The sequence below is a fragment of the Rhinolophus sinicus genome, linkage group LG05 (assembly GCF_036562045.2).
Source record: "Rhinolophus sinicus isolate RSC01 linkage group LG05, ASM3656204v1, whole genome shotgun sequence".
In the NCBI taxonomy this organism is placed as follows: Eukaryota; Metazoa; Chordata; class Mammalia; order Chiroptera; family Rhinolophidae; genus Rhinolophus; species Rhinolophus sinicus.
In genome coordinates, this window is record NC_133755.1 from 165,252,855 (window position 1) to 165,274,354 (window position 21,500).

Genomic DNA, 21,500 nt, shown 5'->3' on the forward strand with positions numbered 1-21,500 from the left:
ATTCTCACACAGCTCCGGCATCAACTATACACAGCGAAAAGAATCTATAAAAGAACCACATTCAGATTCTGAGATTGTGCAATGGTTGAATTTACACCAATATAACCTCTTGCTCCAACAGATGAAAGCGAGTTTAAATGTTCCTCTTTTGAAATGAGGTTAGATATTTGAGGTTAGATATTTAAAAATCTCTTTTAAATAAATATCTTTTAAAGACACTGGGAAACACTTCGCTCTGTTGGGGAAATCTGAATCATGTTTGCTGAACTTACTATTGTATATCCATTCTAATTGTCTCAATTACTCCATGCTCGCTAATACATGTACAGACTCACGTATAATAAGATCTTAAAGAAAGGATTTTGCTGATGCTCCCCATGGCCTCAGAATGTCATTCATTTTGATATGAGAATAAACAAATGCCTTACAGCATTTTAAGAGAAACAGAAGACAAGGAAATGCAAAGAAATCCAAAAACGCATAGGACTGTCCCTTTAAAGTCTCAGCACCTGAAAGAATTCAACTAATGGCTCAGATAGTCCTTTATCACATTTACTTATTACAATTTTATGCTATAACCAAAGCAGAGTTCCTTTGTGAAGTTAATTATTGAACTATATACAGTTACTGTATAAGCCATTAACTTTTCAGATATTTTTACCTCTTTTGACTACTCTAAAATTAACTGTTACTCTTGTAAGTGTTCCAGAATATATTAGTATAAAACATATTATATCTTTTAAATTATATTTTTAAAAAATCAGGTCTCTGTAGTCTCTTAATGCAAATAAATGTCCTATCTTAATTGTGGTGGCAGCTCTAAGGGTAAACACATTTGTCAAAACTCAAGCTGTACATTGAGATTGTTTGCATTTTATTGTTTGGAAATTATAACTTAACAAAGCCAATAAGAAAAAAAAAAAGGCTCTACCAGGGGTTATGAGGATGTAGAGAGCGAAAAAGAAAAAAAAAAAAAAATTGGCTTAATTTAAAAAGAAAGCCAGACCACTTTAGGAGGAAGAACTTAAAGGTGAGAAATAAAAATTCACAATTACGTGCTGATTTTAGGGTACCATTGTAATTTGACCTGCGCCTTCCCTACAGTGAAATACATAGAAGAAAACATTCCCTGAAATCCTGATATCTGACAATAGAAGAAAAGAAGAAGAAAATCTGGATAAACTAGCTCTATTCTAGACAATCATCTGTTTTCTTTGCCCAACTTCTGGGCAGCTGAGGGTGTGGAGAATGTCAAATACCCATAGCAAGTGGGTCCTGCAAAGCACATAGTACTCACACAGGATGCATGCGGAACCACGGTACCATCCATGTTGTATTTTTTCCTCATTATAAAAACATACACTCCTTTAAGAAGTCTATCAAGAACTGGATGACATTTAAAATCTTCACCACCAGTATTACCCCACCATCCAATTACAATTACAATATGCCTTCTATTTTCTCCTTGCCATGTTTTATATTATTAAGATGATCTGGAATAAATACAGTCTGGAGTCTGGTCTCACCCTGAACACAAACATCTTCCCCTGACATTCACTTGTAAACATATGAGGAATTTCCTGGAATATTATTTATACAGATTGCATGGTAATCTATTATGTAGCTATAGCACAAAGCGAAACCATTCTCCAATTATTGAATTTCTATATCGTTATCATCTTTTTTTAATTTTACAAAGAATGCAATAAACACTTTTATGTATAAAGCTTTCAACGTATTTAAAATTATTTCCTGAGGTAAGGAAAGCATTCCTAATTTTGACACAAATTCCAAAAACCAGGAAGGAAAAAGCTGATAAATTCAACAATATAACAAAATCACATTTTCTGCATGACAAACACACCATAAGCACAGTTAAAAGGCAACAACTTTTAACTTAGGAGGAATGAACTGTGACTCATAACAAAGGGCTAATTTCTTTAATATGGAGAGATCGTCTACAGATCAGTAAGGAAAAGACCAACCACAATTCAATACATAGAAAAATGAGCAAAGGATATGAACACACACAGTTCCTTTAGTGAAGACTGTAGAGAGAGCTCTTAAATCTATTAAAAGATACTCATCATAAGAGAAATGCAAATTAAAACTAAACTAAGATTTTTCACTTATCAGATTGGCAAAGATTCCTTCTGAGATTCTAACACATACTGTGCTGTCAAGAGTTTGGAGAAAGGCACTCATCCCTCTTGTATTGCTGGTGGCAGTATGAATTAATACAGCCCTGTGGAAGGCAAATGGGCAATATCTATCAAAAATATACATGTGTGAACCTTTTGATTGCACAATTCCACTTTAAAGAATATATCCTATATATAAACTAACATGCTATTATTACTAAGTTAGGCAATAAAGCACTATTTATAATAGCAAAAGCCCAATAATAAAATACATAGATTTTTCATACATTAACACAATGAAATAGGATGCAGCTGGTTAAAAAATAAAAAAGTAGGAAACTCTTCATGTACTGACATGTAACTGATAAAAAAAATTTTTTTAAAAAGATGAAGCTCTTCATATAATAATTTCCAAGGTATTAGTAAGTAAAAGAGAAAAATGCTGACCAGTTTAGATAGCATGTTACTAGTTGGAGTATAGAGAGAAGGGGATCTCTCTCTCTCTCTCTCTCTCTCTCTCTCTCTCTCTCTCTCTCTCTCTCTCACACACACACACACACACACACAAACACACACATACATACACACACACAGATTTGAATGAATAATGTGCAATATACCTCTGAAAAGATACACTTCTTTTTTTTTAACAAGCACTCACTATCCACCCTTTAGCACCTTTTGATTTGAAAAACATGTTAACGTATTCCTAGTAGAATAATAAAACTTGAATTTTTCTTTTAGGATAGATATCTAAGCGATATCTACCTCCATCTAGACATAGAATCATCCAGTCAGAGTATAAACACTGTAAAACTCTTGACTGTGGAACTGCTTTTCCAAAGGATTTACCAAATTCTATTTCTGGTACCAATTTGTGAGTATCTTTCACAGGTATTATAGGCAACACAAGATCTTTATATTTGATGAAGTGATTAGAAAAACAGCACTTTTATTTACATATCTTGACTACTAGTCAGTTTGAGCATTTTTCACACTTTGAAAGCTCTTTATGTCTAATCTTTTGTGAATTACCCAGTCATGACCTTTTCCTTTTGACTTATTTGGGACAATGTTTTCCCTAAAATACATTATACTGTATATCAACCTTCTCCCTGCAACTTGTTTAAAATTAGTTTTTATCTGCCTTGTAATTTTCAGCTGTTTGACAGAAGTTTTAACTTCTTGTGTACTCAGTTACAAGGTGTGACTATTAAGTTCGCGAACTTGTCGCAATGATGTTGTTAAACTTTTTGAGATCAGAGAGATTATTCATTATGAGTTTGTACCAGCTGCACAAACAGTTAACCAAGTTTCCTATTTGGAAGTGCTGAAAAGACTACATGAAAAAATTAGACGACCTGAACTTTTTCACCAACAATTCATGGCTCTTGCATCACGACAATGCACCAGTTCACACGGCACTGCCTGTGAGGGAGTTTTTAGCCAGTAAACAAATCACTGTGTTGGAACACCCTCCCTACTCACCTGATCTGGCCCCCAATGACTTCTTTCTTTACCCAAAGATAAAGGAAATATTGAAAAGAAGACATTTTCATGACATTTAGGACATCAAGGGTAATACGAGGACAGTTCTGATAGCCAATACAGAAAAATAATTCCAAAATTGCTCTGAAGGGTGGACTAGGCGCTGGCGTCTGTGCACAGCTTCCCAAGGGGAGTACTTCAAAGGTGACCATAGTGATATTCAGCAGTGAGGTAGGTAGCACTTCTTCTAGGATGAGTTCGTGAACTTGTCAGACCTCCATAGTCATAATTTTCTGAATCTACTTCAATTCCAAGCATTCTTTGGTTGGTACTATGTACCAGGCAGTATTAAGCCCTGCAAGTACAGAATTGAGAGACACAGTCTACTAGGGGTGACTGGCGTGTGACAGGTAATTCTGATACAACATGGTAAGTGAAGATGAAGGACCACGTGTATTATGGACACACCAAGTCTGGCCACTTAGTTCAATGTGGCAGCAGAGTCCAATTTTCTACACCAGATGATTCTATAGATTAATTCAGAAAATAAAGACATCAGCCAATAAACAATCCCTAACATGGGATGAGAATGCTAGGTGCTATGGACTGAATGTCTGTGTTCCCCATAATATTCATATGTTGAAGTCCTAATCCCCAATATGATTGTATTTGAAGACGGGACATTTGGGAGATAATTAGGGTTAAATGAGGTCCTGAGGGTAGAGTTCCCATTATGGGCCATTAAAAGGTATGATGAAACCAGAGCATGCAAACACTAAGAAAAGGCAATGTGAGGGTGTAACCAGGAAGAGGGCCCTCACTAAAAATCCCACAATGCTGATACCCTGATCTTGGACTACCAGTCTCCAAAGCTGTGAGAAATAAATATTTGTTGTTGAAGCCACCTGGTCTATTGTATTCTGTTATGGCAGCCCAAACTGACTAAGCTGGTACTGAGAAGTGGGGTGCTGCTGTAACAAATTCCTAAAAACATATGGAAGGGGCTTTGGAACTTCCATATTTTGAAAAATATGAAGGGGCTTTTGGGTAGAGGTTGCAAGCATTTTGAAATGCATGCTAGAAAAGCTAATATTGCTATGACGACATTTTTAAAGGCGATTCTGGTGAGAGCTCAAAAAGAAAAGAGGAGAACTGTAGAGACAGCCTTTGTCCATCTTCTTAGAGAATACATAGGTCATCATGTACAGAATGTTGGTAGAGACATGGTAAAAGCCATCCTGATGAGATCTCAGATGAAGGTGATGTTGGACCATGGAGAAAGCCAATCCTTGCTGTAAAGTGGCAAAGAACTTGGCTGAATTGTGTTCATCTTCTAGGGTTTTGTGGAAGATAGAACTTCCAACCAATGAAATTGGATATTTTGCTGTAGAAATTTCTATGCAAAGTTTTAAAGGAGCTGCTCGGTTCCTCCCAGTGGCTTAGAATAAAGAGAAATGAATTGAAGAAGGAATTGTTAAGCAAAAAAGAAACCAGAACTTAAAGATTTAGAAAATACTTAGCTTACCCATATTGCAAATAATGAGAAAGCATGTTCAGAGGAGAATATCAAGGGTGGGGCTGACCAACCATATGATAAGGAGCTTAGTATGGTGTGAACCATGGACCTAATCAGCCACCCCAGGAGGAACACTGACAGTTTGAACTGAAGGAAGCAGAGATGGGATAAAGTGAAGGAAGGCTCTCAGACTTCTCAGACCTTACAGGACCTGACGTTGAATTTATGTGGTTGCAAACATGTGCTATTCTTTAAGACAAAGGAAGAATGACACTGAAGATTCATAGATTCAGAGATCAGGGCTGCCACTCCCACCACAGATCCAGACTGCATGGGCCCATGTGTGTTTGGGGGGTGGGGGTGGGGGTGGGCCAAGGCTGCCCCAACCTTGGTTTTAAAGGGTGGAACCGCTGCCAAGCAGTGTTGTGTAGTTGGGGCTGCCCAGAGAAATGGAGACATGACCCTCACCTGGCAGAGCCAAGAGTCAAGACAGTTGCCCCAGTGGGTCCTGAAGGCAGAACTCCCAGCCAAAGAGGATTATTCTTGAAACTTAAAGTCCAACGGAATTTGTCTTGATAGGTTATGGACTTGCTTGAGACTCACCATCCCTTCCTTCTTTCCTATTTCTCCCTTTTGGAATGGGAATGTCTATCTTATGTCTTTCCCACCTTTGTACTTTAGAAGCACGTAACTTGTTTGGTTTCACAGGTTCACAGCTGGAGAGGAATTTTGACTCAGGATGAATCATACTTCAAGTCTCACCAATAACTGATTTAGACGATACTGAGATGAGACTTTGGACTTTAAAGTTGATGCTGGAATGAGTTAAGACTTTTGGAGCTGTTGGGATGTAATAAATGTATTTGCATGTGAGAAGGACATGAACTTGGGTGGGGGCTGGAAGTAGAATGTTATGGACTGAATGTTTGGATCCTCCCAAAATTAATATGTCAATGGCCTAACTCCCAAATATGATAGTATTTGGAGGGGACACCTTTGCAAGATGATTAGGTTTAGATGAGATCATGAAGGTAGAGCCCCATGATGGGATTATCAAAAAATGATAAGGGGATAATGTCACTAGAGCTCTCCTGCTCTCTGGATGCAAGTACTAAGGCAAGGCAATGTGAGCACATAACCCATAAGAGGGCCCTCATCAAGAACCTAACTATACTGGCACCCTGATCTTGGACTTCCAACCTCCAGAACTGTGAGAAATAAATGTTTGTTTAAGCCACCAGTCTATGGGATTCTGTTACAACAGCACAAACTGACTGAGATACACTAGATAAAGGGAAGGGCACAAGCAGTGCACAGATATGGAAATGGCATGATATCTACAGGGACCTACCAGCTGCCTGTTATCACTAGAGCCTAGAATATATAAGGGAAATGGTGGGAGATAATGCTGAAGAACTATTGAAGGGTCCACTCAGACTCGTGACATACAGAACTGTGAGGTAATAAAATAAGTGTTTTAAACCACTTAAGTTTATGTTAATTTGTTCTGGCGGCAACAGAAAACTATTATAAACTTTGGTGTCTGGAAGTGGCATGCTGTTATAACAAATACCGAAAAATATGGAATAACCTTGTAATTAGGCAGTGGGTGAAAACTTTTGAGAAACATGATAGAAAAAAACTGAGATTTCCTGAGGCGGCCAGATGGTTCAGTGGGTTAGAGCACAAGCTCTGAACAACAAGGTCGCCAGTTCGATTCCCACATGAGCCAGTGAGCTGCGCTCCCCCCCCCCCAACTAGATTGAAGACAACGAGCTGCCACTGAGCTGCCTGAGGGACGGCCTAGATTGAAGGACAACGACTTGGAGCTGATGGGCCCTGGAGAAACACACTGTTCCCCAATATTCCCCAATAAAATTTTTTTTAAAAAGTTAAAAAAACAAAACACCTGACATTTCCTTGAACAGTTAGTAGAAACATGGACATTAAAGGTGCTACTAGTGAGGACTCAGAAGGAAATGAAGATCATAATACTAGAAATAAAGAAAGCGACACCTGAAATTGATCTAGAAGTGCAATGCAATCTCTATCAATAATCCAGGTAACTTCTTTACAGAAATTAAGAAGCAGCTCTTCAAATTCATATGGATATTTGAGGGAACCAGGATAACTAAAACAATCCTGAAAAACAAGATCAAAGTTGGAGGGCTCACCCTTCCCAATTTCAAAATTTACTCTAAAGCTACAATAACCAAGACAGTGTGGTACTCGGTGCTGCTTGTGGGGTTTCAGGATAGCGTGTGGCTCTAGGTGTGGCCTCATGGCCTCTGTATGCCAAGGTGCCAGACAGGGTCATGCGGCCGCCCTGAGCCTGGTGATGTGCCCCTGGTGGACCTCTCAGGTCAGAGGTCCTGGGCCGTGAGTGCGTGGAAGGCAGCAGCCTGGCCTCACCTCTGCCACGTTATCTGTGGAACCTCAGTAGGCCCCCAAGCAGCCCCCAGTCTGCATTCCCATGCCAGGAATTGGGGAAATTGCTTTGAGTGCATTTCAGTTTATTGGTCATCGACCTTATGCCAGGAAGGCTTTAGTATAAGCGAGGATTTCTTTTGTGTGAAAGGGAAAAGCCGGACCATACTGCACGTATGCCTATCCTATCACAGCATGAAATAACGTGCCATTTAAGGTTTAGATCCTGACAACTGTTTCAAGGTGCAGAACTTGGCAGAAATGGAATAAAAATCACCAGCTTTGCCGGTAAAATATGGGTGCTTGAAGCATAGACTGCTGCTAGCTGAATACCTGGGAACACAAAGGTGACCTAAGGATGTCTGTCCTTGGTGAAGAATTTGAAAATTTGATCTTCACAGGAGTGGCTTGGATCATTTAAAATTTTCAGGAGTCTGAGGACAAAAATTGCCTTTGGACAGTCCATAAAGATACATTTAAAACAGTGGGTCTATGACTAAATACTTAAACATGAAAAAAAGAGATAATGTGGCACTCATATGGAATAGATACAGGTCAATGGAAGAGAACTGAAAGTCCAAAACTAAACTCAAAAATCTATGGCCAGTTGACTTTTTTACAAAAGTATAAAGACAATTCAATGGGGAAAAGAACAGTCTTTCCAACAAGTGGATAAATAAAATAAGATATAGCCATATAAAGAAATATTACTTAGCAGCAAAAAGAAATGAAGTACTGATACATCCTACAACATGGATGACCTTTGAAACATTATGCTATGTGAAAAAATATCAGTCACAAAAGACCACATATTGTATGATTCCGTTTCTATGAAATGCCCAGAAACGGCAAACAGAGAGATAGAAAGCAGACTGGTCATTGCTTAGGGCTGGTGAGATGGGAGGATTGGGGAATGAGGTTTCTTTTTCAGGTAATGAAAATATTCTAGAATTGATTATGGCAATAGATACACAACAGTATGAATATACTAAATTCTATAGAACTGTACTCTTTAAATGAGTAAATTCTATGGTATACGAATTATATCTCAGTAAGTTTTTAAAAACAGAAGAAAACTACATCAAGACACATCATAATCAAATTGCTGGAAACTAGTGACAAAGAAAAATATTTCAAAAGCAGCTGAGGGAGGGAAAAAGGACATAAAGAGAGTAAAAAGACAAACCACAAATTTGGAGATAGGCTTGTTATCCCAGAATTATAAGGAACTGCTAAATAAATAAGAGGGCGAGATAAACAACCTGAAAGGAAACTGAGCAAAACAGATAAAGAGGTACTTCACTGAAGAATAAACCAAAATGGTCAAGAAACAAGTGAAAACGTGATTGACTTCATCAGTAATCAGATAATGTAATTTTAAAATGTTAGATACCATTTCACACTCCAAAATTAAAGAGTCTAACAAGAGCATTTACACTTCTGGTGAGAATATCAAGTAGCATAACCACTTTGATCACCAATTTGCAATACTCAATGAATACAAAGGAGTATATACTAAATGTTTCAGAAATTCTATTTTTATGTATTAATCCTAAAGAAATCTGAGTATGTGTACACCAGGATATATGTACAACGTTCATAGCAAACCTGTTTATAATGGTTAAAGGTCCAAATGTGCATCAACAGAAAAATGAGTAAATTGTGGCATATAATGACATTCTTTACGCCAATAAAAATGAATGAAATTATAGTTAGTTTCAAAAAAGCAAGTTTCCAGATAATTTATATCATATAATTCTACTTAAAAAGTTCAACAATATGGAAAATTAAATATTCACAAATATTAGGTAAATCTGTGAAGGGAATGATAAACATAGAAATCTGCATAATGATAACATTGAAAGGGAAATGAGGGAAAGATTTAGGAAGGAGTTTACAGGGAAATCTAAAGTTAACAGTACGTAGTAGATACATAGGTTTTCAGAGTACTCGAAATAGAAAATATTTTGTAATTTTTGTATATAGTACCGTGTTTCCCCGAAAATAAGACCTAGCCAGACAATCAGCTCTAATGCGTCTTTTGGAGCAAAAACTAATATAAGACCACGTATTGTATTATACTATATCATATCATATCATATCATATCATATCATATCATATCATATCATATCATAAGACCTGGTCTTATATTATAGTAAAATAAGACCGAGTCTTACATTAATTTTTGCTCCAAAAGACACATTAAAACTGATGGTCTGGCTAGGTCTTATTTTCAGGGAAACATGGTAGTCAATATCTTGTTGAAATTTTTCTAAAAAGAAAATAAAAGCTAATAGGAGGTGAAGAAGATCTTGAATAATCTTTAGAACACTTGGGTAAGAAGAGGAGAGAGAGAAGAGAATACAGTAGTTAGAAGGGGACCAGGGTCAAGAGAAGATTTGGCTTTATTCTTTTCCAGAATTGGCAAACATATGTGCTAAGAGGTGAAAAACAATAGAAAGTAGTAGGTTAACAGTAATAGTGGTAGGAATGGTAGAAACTAACATTCATTAAGAGCTTGTGCCAGATACTGTTCCAAGCCCATCACCTAGGAAAACTGAAGCACATAGAGGTTAAGCAATAGGCCCATGGCCACACATTTAGAAAGTACGAAACCATATTTCAACCTGGCAGACTCCGGCTCCAGAGCCAGGACTTTTATCCTCTGTGTGGTTAACCTCTGATTAGAAGGGGGAGAATAGAACTGAGGGAGCCAAGCCTTGGATGAGAGAAGACAAGTCTTGAAAAGAGAGATACCTCTGAGGCTTGGAAAAGAGTAGGACAAATGGCAGGGGTGGGGAAAGATGAATGGGAAGGAGGCAGATCACAATTTAAAGCTGCCATTATTTATTTGTTTGTTTGTTTGTTTGTTTGTTTATTTTTAAATGAGGTCGGAGGTCAGGTTGTTTGCTGAGAGTTAAGTGGGATGCAGGCTGGGTTGAGCTAAAAAATATTTACCATCTGGTGAGAGTTGAGTGGGATTGAGACCAACCAAAAGAAGAAAAAATTCCCATTCCCCATAACATACTCTTCCAGAACATATACCCACTTGCATGAAATGCTAGGTACCTCCCGAACTGATTAGTTTCTCCTTCTCTTTATTTCTCTTGACTGTTTGAACTCAAATAAATGTGCCCATAATGCAATTCCACTGGAAGGTCTTTGATACCAGCAACCAGAGCTCCCTCAGCTTTCTTGCCCAGAACCCTTCTTAAGGAAATTATCTTTTGTATGTTGTTCTCCTATCCTCTCTCTGTCTGTAGAAAAATATATCTCTACATTCTTTCAAGCCTAGCTTTTCTTCTACATTTCTGTCTTCATAATTAGATTATAAACTTATTCTAGGGAGTAAGTTCTTGCCTGGCAAAGAAATATGCATATAATATTTAAATACATCACTGTCCTGGCCATCTCAACAATTGAGATTTTATTGTATGTCTCTGAAATAAATTACAACATAGAAAAGTAGATTTTTTATGTGCTTTCAAAAATGTATTTTTACACAGATTTAAGACTCTTAAAATCTATTTGCACAGTTTTTTTCTTTTTCTTTTTCTTTTTCTTTTTGTTTTAGCAACAAGCTCTCATCTTTCCAAAATATTAGTCCAATCCTTGTCCAAATTATCACAAATTCCAAACTAATGATGTTTTCCTATAGTCCATGAAAAACCCCAATTTATAAAACTGTATCTGTTACTCTTTTATTACAAATAATATCTTCAGGTAAAATCCACTGACATTTAGAAATTAAATGAAAAATAATATACTAAATCAGTTTTAAAATAAGTTAGCATGTAATATTCGCAACTTACATTAAAGTCTAATCAGCTGTAGACTTTATCATAATCAGATAACATAGGATATTGCCTCAATTAGGTACATTATTTCCCCAAATTTCTCTATATACCATGCAATTAAATTATAAAATAAACATACTTCAAAAAATAATGAAACTACTTAATACAGGAAACCACAATAAGCAAAAGTACAGGACACAGGGAACCCAATAACTACATGTGTGTTCAATAAAATAAAAAAATCTGTTCAGGCGTATATTCAGATGCCAAATAACTTCCACTGGTACTTTCATCACACAAATTCCACTTTATTGCTATGAACCCTTTAGGTAAACAACACACACACTCAAATGATAGCTAGGGATAACCATATACCTCTAATTTTGTCATAAACAATATCTTCCCCGAAGCTCTTTGAATCAATATGTTTTAAAATCTTTTGACCACAACCAACAGTAAGGTAAATATTCATGTTGCAACCTAATACAAATATATATTCATGGAATAAAATTTTACATAATATTTACCTTACTAATTGACGTAGTCTAAGATTTTTTAAATTATGTTTTTTAAATGCTAGTTTTAGTCTACCAAATTAAAACTCAGAAGTTTGGAAAAATACTACTCAAATTCTTTTACTCTATATTATTTTCTAATAACATGACCCTACATTGCTTTTTAGAAATTGAATGTTTTGACCTAGGACCAGACAAAGGTGTAAGTGATGCTCATGGATGGTATACCCCATAGGATGGAAAAAAGTGGACCACCACCAAGGGAAGAGCCAAGAAAATGCAGAAAGAAGTATGCTGCTGATATTTAACTAGGTTCCTCTAAAATTATGTGGTGTAGAGGCTAGAACACTGAATTTAGAATGAAGTCCCAATGCTACCATGTTGGGCAAGACACTTTGTAGAGACTGAATTTTCTCATCTGTAATGTATAACATGGGGCAGGAGCTCGGGCTTTTGTGTACTACTCTATTCCTGGAGTCCGGAACAAGGCTTGGCATAAATGGATGAATAAATATCTTGTTCATACGTTGTAAGCAGGATGTCATCCAAATGCATGATTTTGTTTTTAAATTCAGTCTGAAATAATTGGAATCCCAATATGCTGGCAGCTTCACACTACCCTGTGAATCATCTTGATTAAGTGTTTTCCTCTTTCTTTTTTTTCCAAGAAAAAAAGGGAGGGGGTACTTTGTACTTTTCCTTTACAACATCTAGTCCTTATGAAAAAGAAGACTATGTGTACCCTTCTCTCCACATCCAGCAGATAAGCAACCCTGGAGCCCACGTAAACCACAAATGTAAAAATTGAGCTACTCATTCTTCATGCAATAAGCCATTTAACTCTTTCTTGGTGTCATAAACAGACGATTGAAGAGGGTCACAGACAGAAATTACAAGCTATAGTACTCAATTGCTCAGCTTAACATCAATACGTAACTGTTTTGATAAGGATACATTTATCTTAATTGATGCTCAATGATACTGGATTATCCTTATTACTTATAACCTTATATTGCCACAATAAATGAGTTAGTCATTTATTTCATTAGTCCTGAATTCTTGAATAGTTCTTTTAGGTAATGTATCATGCCAGCTTCTATGAGGAATACAAAAGATTCCAGTCCTTGCAATCTTAAGACGACTTATCATGAAACTGTCCACCAACTCTGCAAAATGTTATCCGATTAAATGTAATAAAGAGTACAGTCCTTAAGAGATTTGGACAAAAAGAAATATTTACCTTCATAAAGAAACTTATCACCTAAAATTCTAGACTTCAAGGATGGCAAATGATCAGCCATTTTCCTCATCCTTTGGTACCCAGGCCAGGCCAGTGACTGACCCTGGTACTCTGGCCTCGTGAACATAGCCATGGCCTTGGGATCGTTCTCAACCTATCCCTCTAGGAAGCCACAACCAAATACAGTTAAACTCATTTTTCATCTCTGAGCACCTAAGTGGCTGGAAAAAGTATTTTTTACATTAATTATCACATGAATCCTGTCCAAGCACACAACAAAAGGAACACCTTCAACTCCAAAACCCATCAAGGAAGAGCTATTCGCTTCTCTGTGTGGTCTTATACAATGATACTATTGAACTTTAGTCTTAAATTACTTATGTCCAATGGCGACTGTATGTATAAATCAATAAAGTAAGATACTTTATAATAATGAAGGCTCATCCTGTAACAAATCACATACATGAAATTATAAAAATTAATATATGTTCATTGTAACAATGTCAAAATTAGAAGTTTACCAGCTCCTCTAATCATTCATTCTGAGGTAGCCATGATAAAGTTTGATGACTATCCTTCCAAACTTCCTTTGTATTTATACGAGAAAAAAGGTGTGTGTGTGTGTGTGTGTGTATTCATGTGTGAGCTATATTAGAGCTACTTTCTTTACCAAAATATTTCTAGCAAATTTTAAATTTGTAAATGAAATAAGTATTTAAATAATAGATGAATCATAATGCAAAACTTAATGCAATTTTATTTGGTTTTAATGCCATTTTATTTTACATCTAACACAACTCAGTGTCAAAATAAAACAAGGGAACAAAATGCATTAACCCAGTGCTCTGTCACCATGAGTCATTACAATAAAATAATCCACCCAAATGTTGAAGCTCAAATAAATGGAAACTTTCTATTGAAAAACATCTTTAACATCTGGTGGTACTACATATATTAAAAAAGAAATATCCAATTTCTTGTTATATGAGAAATATGAGAAATGAGCACTGACAGGAACATCCATACATATTCATATCCATAGATATTCATGAAAAACACCTGCCATGAAACAGGTTGTTCAGCAGAGGAGGAAGCTCGCAGAATGCTTAGTATAACGCTTTCATTTTACATATAAGGAAGCAGACTCAAAGGTCATAAAGCCAAGAACAGAGGCAGCCACAGCCACAACCCATGGTGTCTTGCTGTGCTTGCTATACAAAACCACACTGCCTCACCATTCTTTAACGTGAGGAATTGTACTATATAGACGAGGTTTTATAGTTTAAATACAATTGCCTTTGTCCCCGAATCTCGCTCCTCAGAGCCCTGATGCCCCTATCCCAGGACCCCCAAGCTTGCGATTCTTTCTCCTGGCTCCAGGCTGGATTCTACAGTCTCTTCCATGGGTGGCCCTCCTCCCACTGGCCCATCTGCTCTCTGCCCAGAACCGTGCCCTTCATATTCATCATTAGCAAAGTCCTGAGGCTCAAAAAAGTGAAATGTGAACGCACTCATCTCCAGATTGGGAGCCATGGTTGTCAGAGAGACAAATCATAAGCACAGGTGCATTTAGGAAAGCCAAAGTACATTTCCATTATTAATGGTAACCAGGCCTGGGACAAAGAATCTGATGCCCATAAAGGATTACACAGCCAATGTCTTGATTTGAGTCCTGTATTCACAGAGATAGATTCATATTCCAAATAAATACAGGGCAGCCCTATAATTCGGACTAAAATGTTACCTTTGAAAGCACATATAATAGTGGTGTTCTTACTTTTAAAAGTAGATGCACTCTTTTTCATAATGATATCATATCAGAAAGTCAACATAGAAAACAGATAAAAATACAACAGATGGAAGCAGCAGCATGGTAAAAAAATATCCACTTTATTTTTCCCTCATCCCTTCTCCCAACCCACACCCACTTTTGGGCACACCTGAGGAACCCTAGAACTCCAGAGAACAAAATGTAATAGTTAGACATTTACACTCCTCACAAAGTGATAACTCCGCCTCTCCCCAATCTACTATCCCTCTGACATTGTATATAGCTGTTAGAATTCCATTGACTCTATTCCCTATGCTGTAGTCCACCTCCCAGGAGTATATACATATATATATATGTATATACACACACACACACACACACACACACACATATACATACAGAGGGTGCCAAAAAATGTATACACATTTTAAGAAAGGAAAACTGTATTAAAATTGTAATACTCAATATACTCGTATGCCGATAACAAAAGATGAATACAAGTCACGTTTGACTTCTGCCATTATTAATACAAGAGGTGCTCAAAGTGGTTACCATCAGCATCCAGACACTTCTGAATACAGTGAACTGCTCCTTGAGCGACATTGACCAGTGTCTGTTTGTATACATTTTTGGCACCCCCACCCCAGTATTTTATATATTTAGCAAATGTATTCAACAAATAGATACCGCCTATCATACCACTCACCAAATTTTCTATCACATCTTGTGACTGTCAGGGAGTCTGGCAGAGGAAGCTTTGCCTCGCCATTAATATTCTCCCATCCCAGAGTCTGCCCAGCAAGTAAACCTGCTGTATAGTCTTTTGGGATGCCCAAGGCAGTTTTGGGGGGGTGGGATCAGCTTCAAGGTCCCAGTTATTTGTATCTTTACCCTTTCATCTCTATCCCTAAGGCCACCCAAAGTTCCTGTGTCCCCAGGTGAACAAAATCCGAAAGGCCATTCTCAACCCTGCAGCAAGGGCGTGTCCCCTCCCTCTCCTCTGGGAAGCTTCCTCAAAACTTTAGACAGCCTTCGGATCCTTTTCTTCCAGGAGACTGTGCCACGCCCATGTAGCATTTAAAGTCATTGCTCCCTAGGCTAAATGTCCACTTCCTACCTTCACCTATAGCACCCAACGCTATCTGGGCACATACATTTTTTGATTGCTTGGTTGAGACACTTAAAAATGCTGAATTGAGAGACATGAAATTGCGGCCACCTGCATCTGAAAGTAAAAAGGTGATATTCTATGGAGATTAAGGAGATACTTCATAAGAAAAAACAGAGCGACACTGGGGGCTACTCTCAAAAACATTCTTCCTTTATACTTTTCTGTTTTACAATGCAGAGATTCTTGGTCATACTTTTCCATTGCGAATTACCAATTAACATTCTAATTAAAATCTGACCCACATCCATGAGCTCTCTGTACAGAGCCATGATGCAGTCACCCACCTCTCCAGGGACCAGGCATATGTGGAAGGGGATAATGCTAGGAAATATTAATTTTGCACCAGCAGCATCAGCTGCAGATGAAAGCAGTTAAGTAGCTGAGCAATAAAACTGACTGTTTTTCTAGTACTATTATAACACATTGCTGAAAGTTGGAGAGAGGGGTTCCCCCTTATGAAGTACTTCCATATATGACTTCCTTATGGCTTTCCCACTGTTTCCCCACCTCACGCCACCCCCCAGCAGAAATGGACTCCCACCCACAAGCTTCAGAAAGAAAAACATAATTTTCATAGAAATCAACCATGAGACATGGAGAGGAGAGTCACTGGGTGATGCTGCGAGTGGAAGAGTTGTAACTGACACCCATGAATATAGCCTTTGCCCCTTTAAACTCCAGGTAGAGTCCACCTCAGCCATAACAGAATCAGCAAGGGCGTGGAACAGAAGTGCACAGGACTAAATTGCAACTATCATAGCTTCTCACTTCAGTTCAGCTACCTGTTAGCTTTACGACTTGAACAAGTCAGCCTCTTCCAATTCCAGAAGGACAACATTATCTGTCTAGCTTACCAGTGCTTCCACTAGGACCTAGTAAAGTGAGATAAAAACTAGAGCAGAGGCCACTCCTGATTAAGGGTTTATCACTACCAGGTGCCTCCTAAGCCTCATAGCTGTTATTCCTCACAAGTCTCCAGGAGATGTTATTATCCTCATTTCACAAACGAGCAGACAAAGCTAGTTACGACCCTTGTCCAAGGTCACCAGCTTAGACAGTCATTCCAACTCAGGGCTGTTGAGCCATGCTGTAACCACCACATTATATGGCTTCCCTCTAAATATGTTTGAAATAACTTTGTAAACTAAGAGTCTATATATAAGTTTAACCAAAATATGTTAGACAATAGATGCCTGAAGAAGCTGGCAGCCATGTTTGATTCACCCATTTCTTTTTCACTCTCCCTTCCCTATGTAAACAATAATATAAACGCAGCCACTTGAAAATGGAGCGGAAGCTGCCATGCCAGAGGTACTGCCGTGCACGTCTTCTGTCCCAAACCTTGGAATGTTAAGATGGGGCAAAATGACCTTTGGACTTGGCCTAAATAACCTGTTTCCCAAAGAACTGTTTGCAAAGATAACAAGAAAGCAGTTATTATGACTACTGGACTGATGACTACTGGACTGAAAATAAAAACATTGTTTAGAATTAACATCACTATGTCATGTTATCTGCACCTTTAGAAATGCCTTCCTTCTATTGATGTAATTGTTTTCCTTCTTTTTTTCATACCCCTTGCTTTTGTCTCCTAATCAGAAAATTATTTGGGCTTCTGCCTGAATTAATAATTCTTGAATAGTTATTCTTATTGATCTCAATAAATGCTTGCTGCCTCTCATGTTAAAAGGCCTTTTATTTTTAGGTTAGCCCCAATAAGAGCTTACTTCTGCTCCTTTCCACTGTCAATTTTATCAAACTCTTTTCTCTTCTCCATCTCCTCCCTTTTTATTCCTCTTACTGTTGTTCTTTTGTGCCCCTCTCCTCTATTAAATCATTTTAAGCTTACGTAATGCACGTAATGAGACCCACCAAAAAAAGCAAACTTTTAAAAGTGCATGTAGTTAAGACTTTATCTGAATATTATATTTTAAGTGAAACTAAATAGTAAGAATGCAGGACACATTCAAAATTTTTCTTCTACTTTGTTTTCTTAACAACCCCTTTCTTGAATTAACTTTAGGCATTTTATAAAGATAAAATTACAGAAAGCCTAGTAAATTTTTAAGAGTCATCATGAAACCAAAAGTCATTTCTAGTTTAGACTGTCAGCATATGATTACACTAGAATTTTATCAGATTGAAAACTATGAACATAGATTTAACTTCACATAGAATCTTAACATTCTCGAAGCTTTTTACAAAAGAGCGCTGTCTACCCAGCTCCTATGTCACCTCTTACTGATGCCCTTCCCCTGAGGCTGGTGGAGCTACTCTGTCCTGTGGGCCACATGGTACTTTGTTCATTCTATACCCTTATTATCATCGTAACTAGGTCATATTGTGCCCTGTTTTCACATCGGTCTCCTCCACTAGATAGAGATGGCTAGGGCAAAAAAAAGAAGAGCATTTTATTCATCTTTGTATTTCAAGGATGCCTGGTACATTAAGATCCTCAAGGCAGATCTGTTGAACAATGGAAAAAAAATTCACATTTAGCAGGACAACATGCAGTCTTCAGACAGACTGGGGTTATCACAGTGCAGGACACATTGGTGATTATTGGCTCTTAATTTGCCTAAATGAAAATCTAAACCCTTTGGTTCTTGAGAAGAGGAAATACACATGGTGCATTTTTTGAACCATCATCCACAGATGGGGCAGGCTGCAGCTTGCTTCCTTTTCATCCAGATGATACTGATTTTCTGAGTTAGTTTAACTCCAACACTATTACAGATCTGATCACCTGAAAACAAACCCTCCTTTCCTTTTCCCTGGCAAGGTTCTTCCACTCTCCTCTCTTTATTCAAACATCACTTGCTGAATCAAAGCATACTGTCTTTTTGTGGCCACTGCAAGCATTTTTCCCTTTTCAACACACTTGCACACATCCTATACTATCTGATCTTTATAACAAGTTCTTAGGGGCCAGTTTACAGGTGAGGAAACACTGCTTAAAATTTGTTTAACGGTCACAAGGAGTGGAACCCAGCTCTTCTATCTCCTGATTCTTAACCAGGCACCCCCAGCAAAATCCCCGGGGGAAGTTTTTACAAAAATACACAGGCCAGGGCTTCAGCTCCATCACTCCTGATTCAGGATCTTTGGGGTGGACCCAACAGGTGTACTTTGAAAAACTCTCTAGATGCTTCTGGGAGGTGCCTCGGGTTCGGCAGCCCGAACCGGACAACAGAAATCTTGTAATGTCCTTATGCATTCCTTGAGCACTTCGGAATTATTTCTTTCATTCAAACAGTGGACCTCTTCACACTCAGTAGACAAAGGCAGCACCAGGGGGTCGCTTTCCCTCCGCGAAGCCCCCCCTTCCCCGCCAACACACACACACACACACACACACACACACACCGTATACACGTTGAAGTACGGGAGCTGTCGTTGATATCAAAACACAGCCGCACACCTGCAAAAGCTACCGCGACCACAGCTGCGGGTAGTGTCCCGCTCACTACCCAACAAGGACACCCTGCCCCCATAATAATTCTCTGTGCGTCCCCTAGGGTTCTGGAGGCGGCACACCCCCCGTTTCCCCCGCCCCCTTTTCTCCCGAAGTCTGCAGGGACTTCCCCCGCCGCCACTTGGTCATTTTCTTCCCATCAACTCAGTCTCGGGGAACTGGCTACGCTTGAACTTGAGATTCTCACGTTTTGGGTGGTTCAGAAATTACTCGGCGGTAAAAGCAGGCATCCGCGTGCCCTCCGCTCCCCCAACCACTGTGCACTCAGAACCTGGATCAGGCAAGACACGCCTCCTTCGCCCTCACCTAGCCCCAGCCAGGGGCAGCAGGGCGGGCGGGAGGTGGCAGCTCCTCCACTCCCTGCTCAGAGTCGCACGCCCCCGCCCCGCCCAGCGCCGGGAGCGAGGAGCAGCAGACTGCACGCGAAGGGGAAGCGCACCCCGAGCCGCACGAAGGCGGCAGCCAGCGGCCAGCGAGCCCGCCGCACACCGAGCTGGAGGGGGGGTTCTTGGGCCCCGCGATGACCCCGCCCCGCCCCGCCCGGCCCCGGGCACCTGCAGCCCAGCAATCACCCGTCTGCGCACCCGGGAGCGCCGCGCCCCCAACGGCCGGGTTCCCGCCTCAGCTCCGCCCCGCGCCTCACCTTCTGGTCCTCCTGAGTCTCCGTCTAGTTTCTCCGCTTTGGAAAGTTCTCCAGCTGGACCTGGCGGCCCGGAGCCGGCAGCTGGGGGGAAACGGACCGGGCTGCGCCGCCACGGGGCGAGCAGCGCGGCTCCGACTCGGCTGCGCGGAAAAGGAGAAGGGGAAGGGGAGGAAGGGGCGGGGAGCCTCGGCGGGCGATCCCCTCCGACCCCATCCTGTCCGCGGTAGCTGCTCCGAGGGATCCGTGAGCTGACCTCACGCCCCTGAGTTGGCAACCCCGTCTCTCTCCCAGCGACACCACTGTCATCACCCCCAGTGGCTAAGAGTTTGGGGGTCAGGCCGTTTCGGTTCAACTTTTGCTCCACTACTTACAACTGTGTAATCTTAGGCCACTCACTTTACCCGTCTCTGCAAAGTGAGGAAAAGACTAATACTCATCCAGGGGGGATCCAGATTTTGGGGAGCCCGAAACTTAAACCAGGGGTGGGGTGGCCCTCTTAAGGGGAAAATACAAAATTAGATTCAAGAGTTTGGAAGGGACTTGTACAAGCAAGGAAGCCTGAAGATGGAACTTCATTCGCTTTAAGCGTCAAGTGCCTCTGTGACGCTCTTTGCAAGCTTGCTGCGAGAATTAAATGAGGTGAACCTCGTCAAACGCCTGGAATGGGTCCTGGCATACCCAACAGGTGTTGTTTATAGGGACGATTTCCTTGTCAATGGTCAGGTGGACCTAGGGAGGAAGGAAATAACACTGTCAATTACGTGCCAGGTGCTTTAAATACATGTTGAACTTAATTCATGCACAGACGTTACGCCAGTTTTATAGCTCAAAAACCGCAGGCTCAGAGAAGTCATATGACTTGCTCATGGTCACACAGAATCCGGTTCTGCTACATTGCAAGTACCCGGTTTTTCCACAGTTCCACTTCACAAATATTAACATGTCAATACATTATTATGACTGGTTGTTTAAGCAAGAAAAGAATAAAAGAAAATTCCCTCATGAGAGAACAAAGTGTGTCAGAAATACCAGTATTTCTGAATTTTCCACAAATTTCCCCCAGCTCAGTACAATAGCAAATGGATTGCCCTTGAAACTACCCCCTACTGCGTGTGAAGTACCCAGCTGCAAAATCAATAGATGGATTTAATGTGTTCAGGTTACACATTTGCTTGCTCTGCCAGCCCTATGTGTTTACTTTCTCTATTGATTATTAATACTACTACAATTTAGATTAATAGGTTTATAATCTATCCCCAAAGGGCTGATAAACCAAGACAAACAATAACAATATAAGGACATGAACATTCCTTGT

The 21,500-nt window shown here is 39.5% G+C and overlaps 1 protein-coding gene across 1 annotated transcript in view; it reads right to left on the reverse strand.

The window, feature by feature from the left end:
• PLAGL1 (PLAG1 like zinc finger 1) overlaps nt 1-20,376 on the reverse strand; it is a 105,273-nt gene extending 84,897 nt beyond the window's left edge. The window contains exon 1 of the mRNA XM_019744484.2: nt 20,186-20,376. The gene's annotated coding sequence lies outside the window, so the exon portion shown is untranslated. The remainder of the gene's footprint in view (nt 1-20,185) is intronic.
• Nucleotides 20,377-21,500: the final 1,124 nt, after the last annotated feature.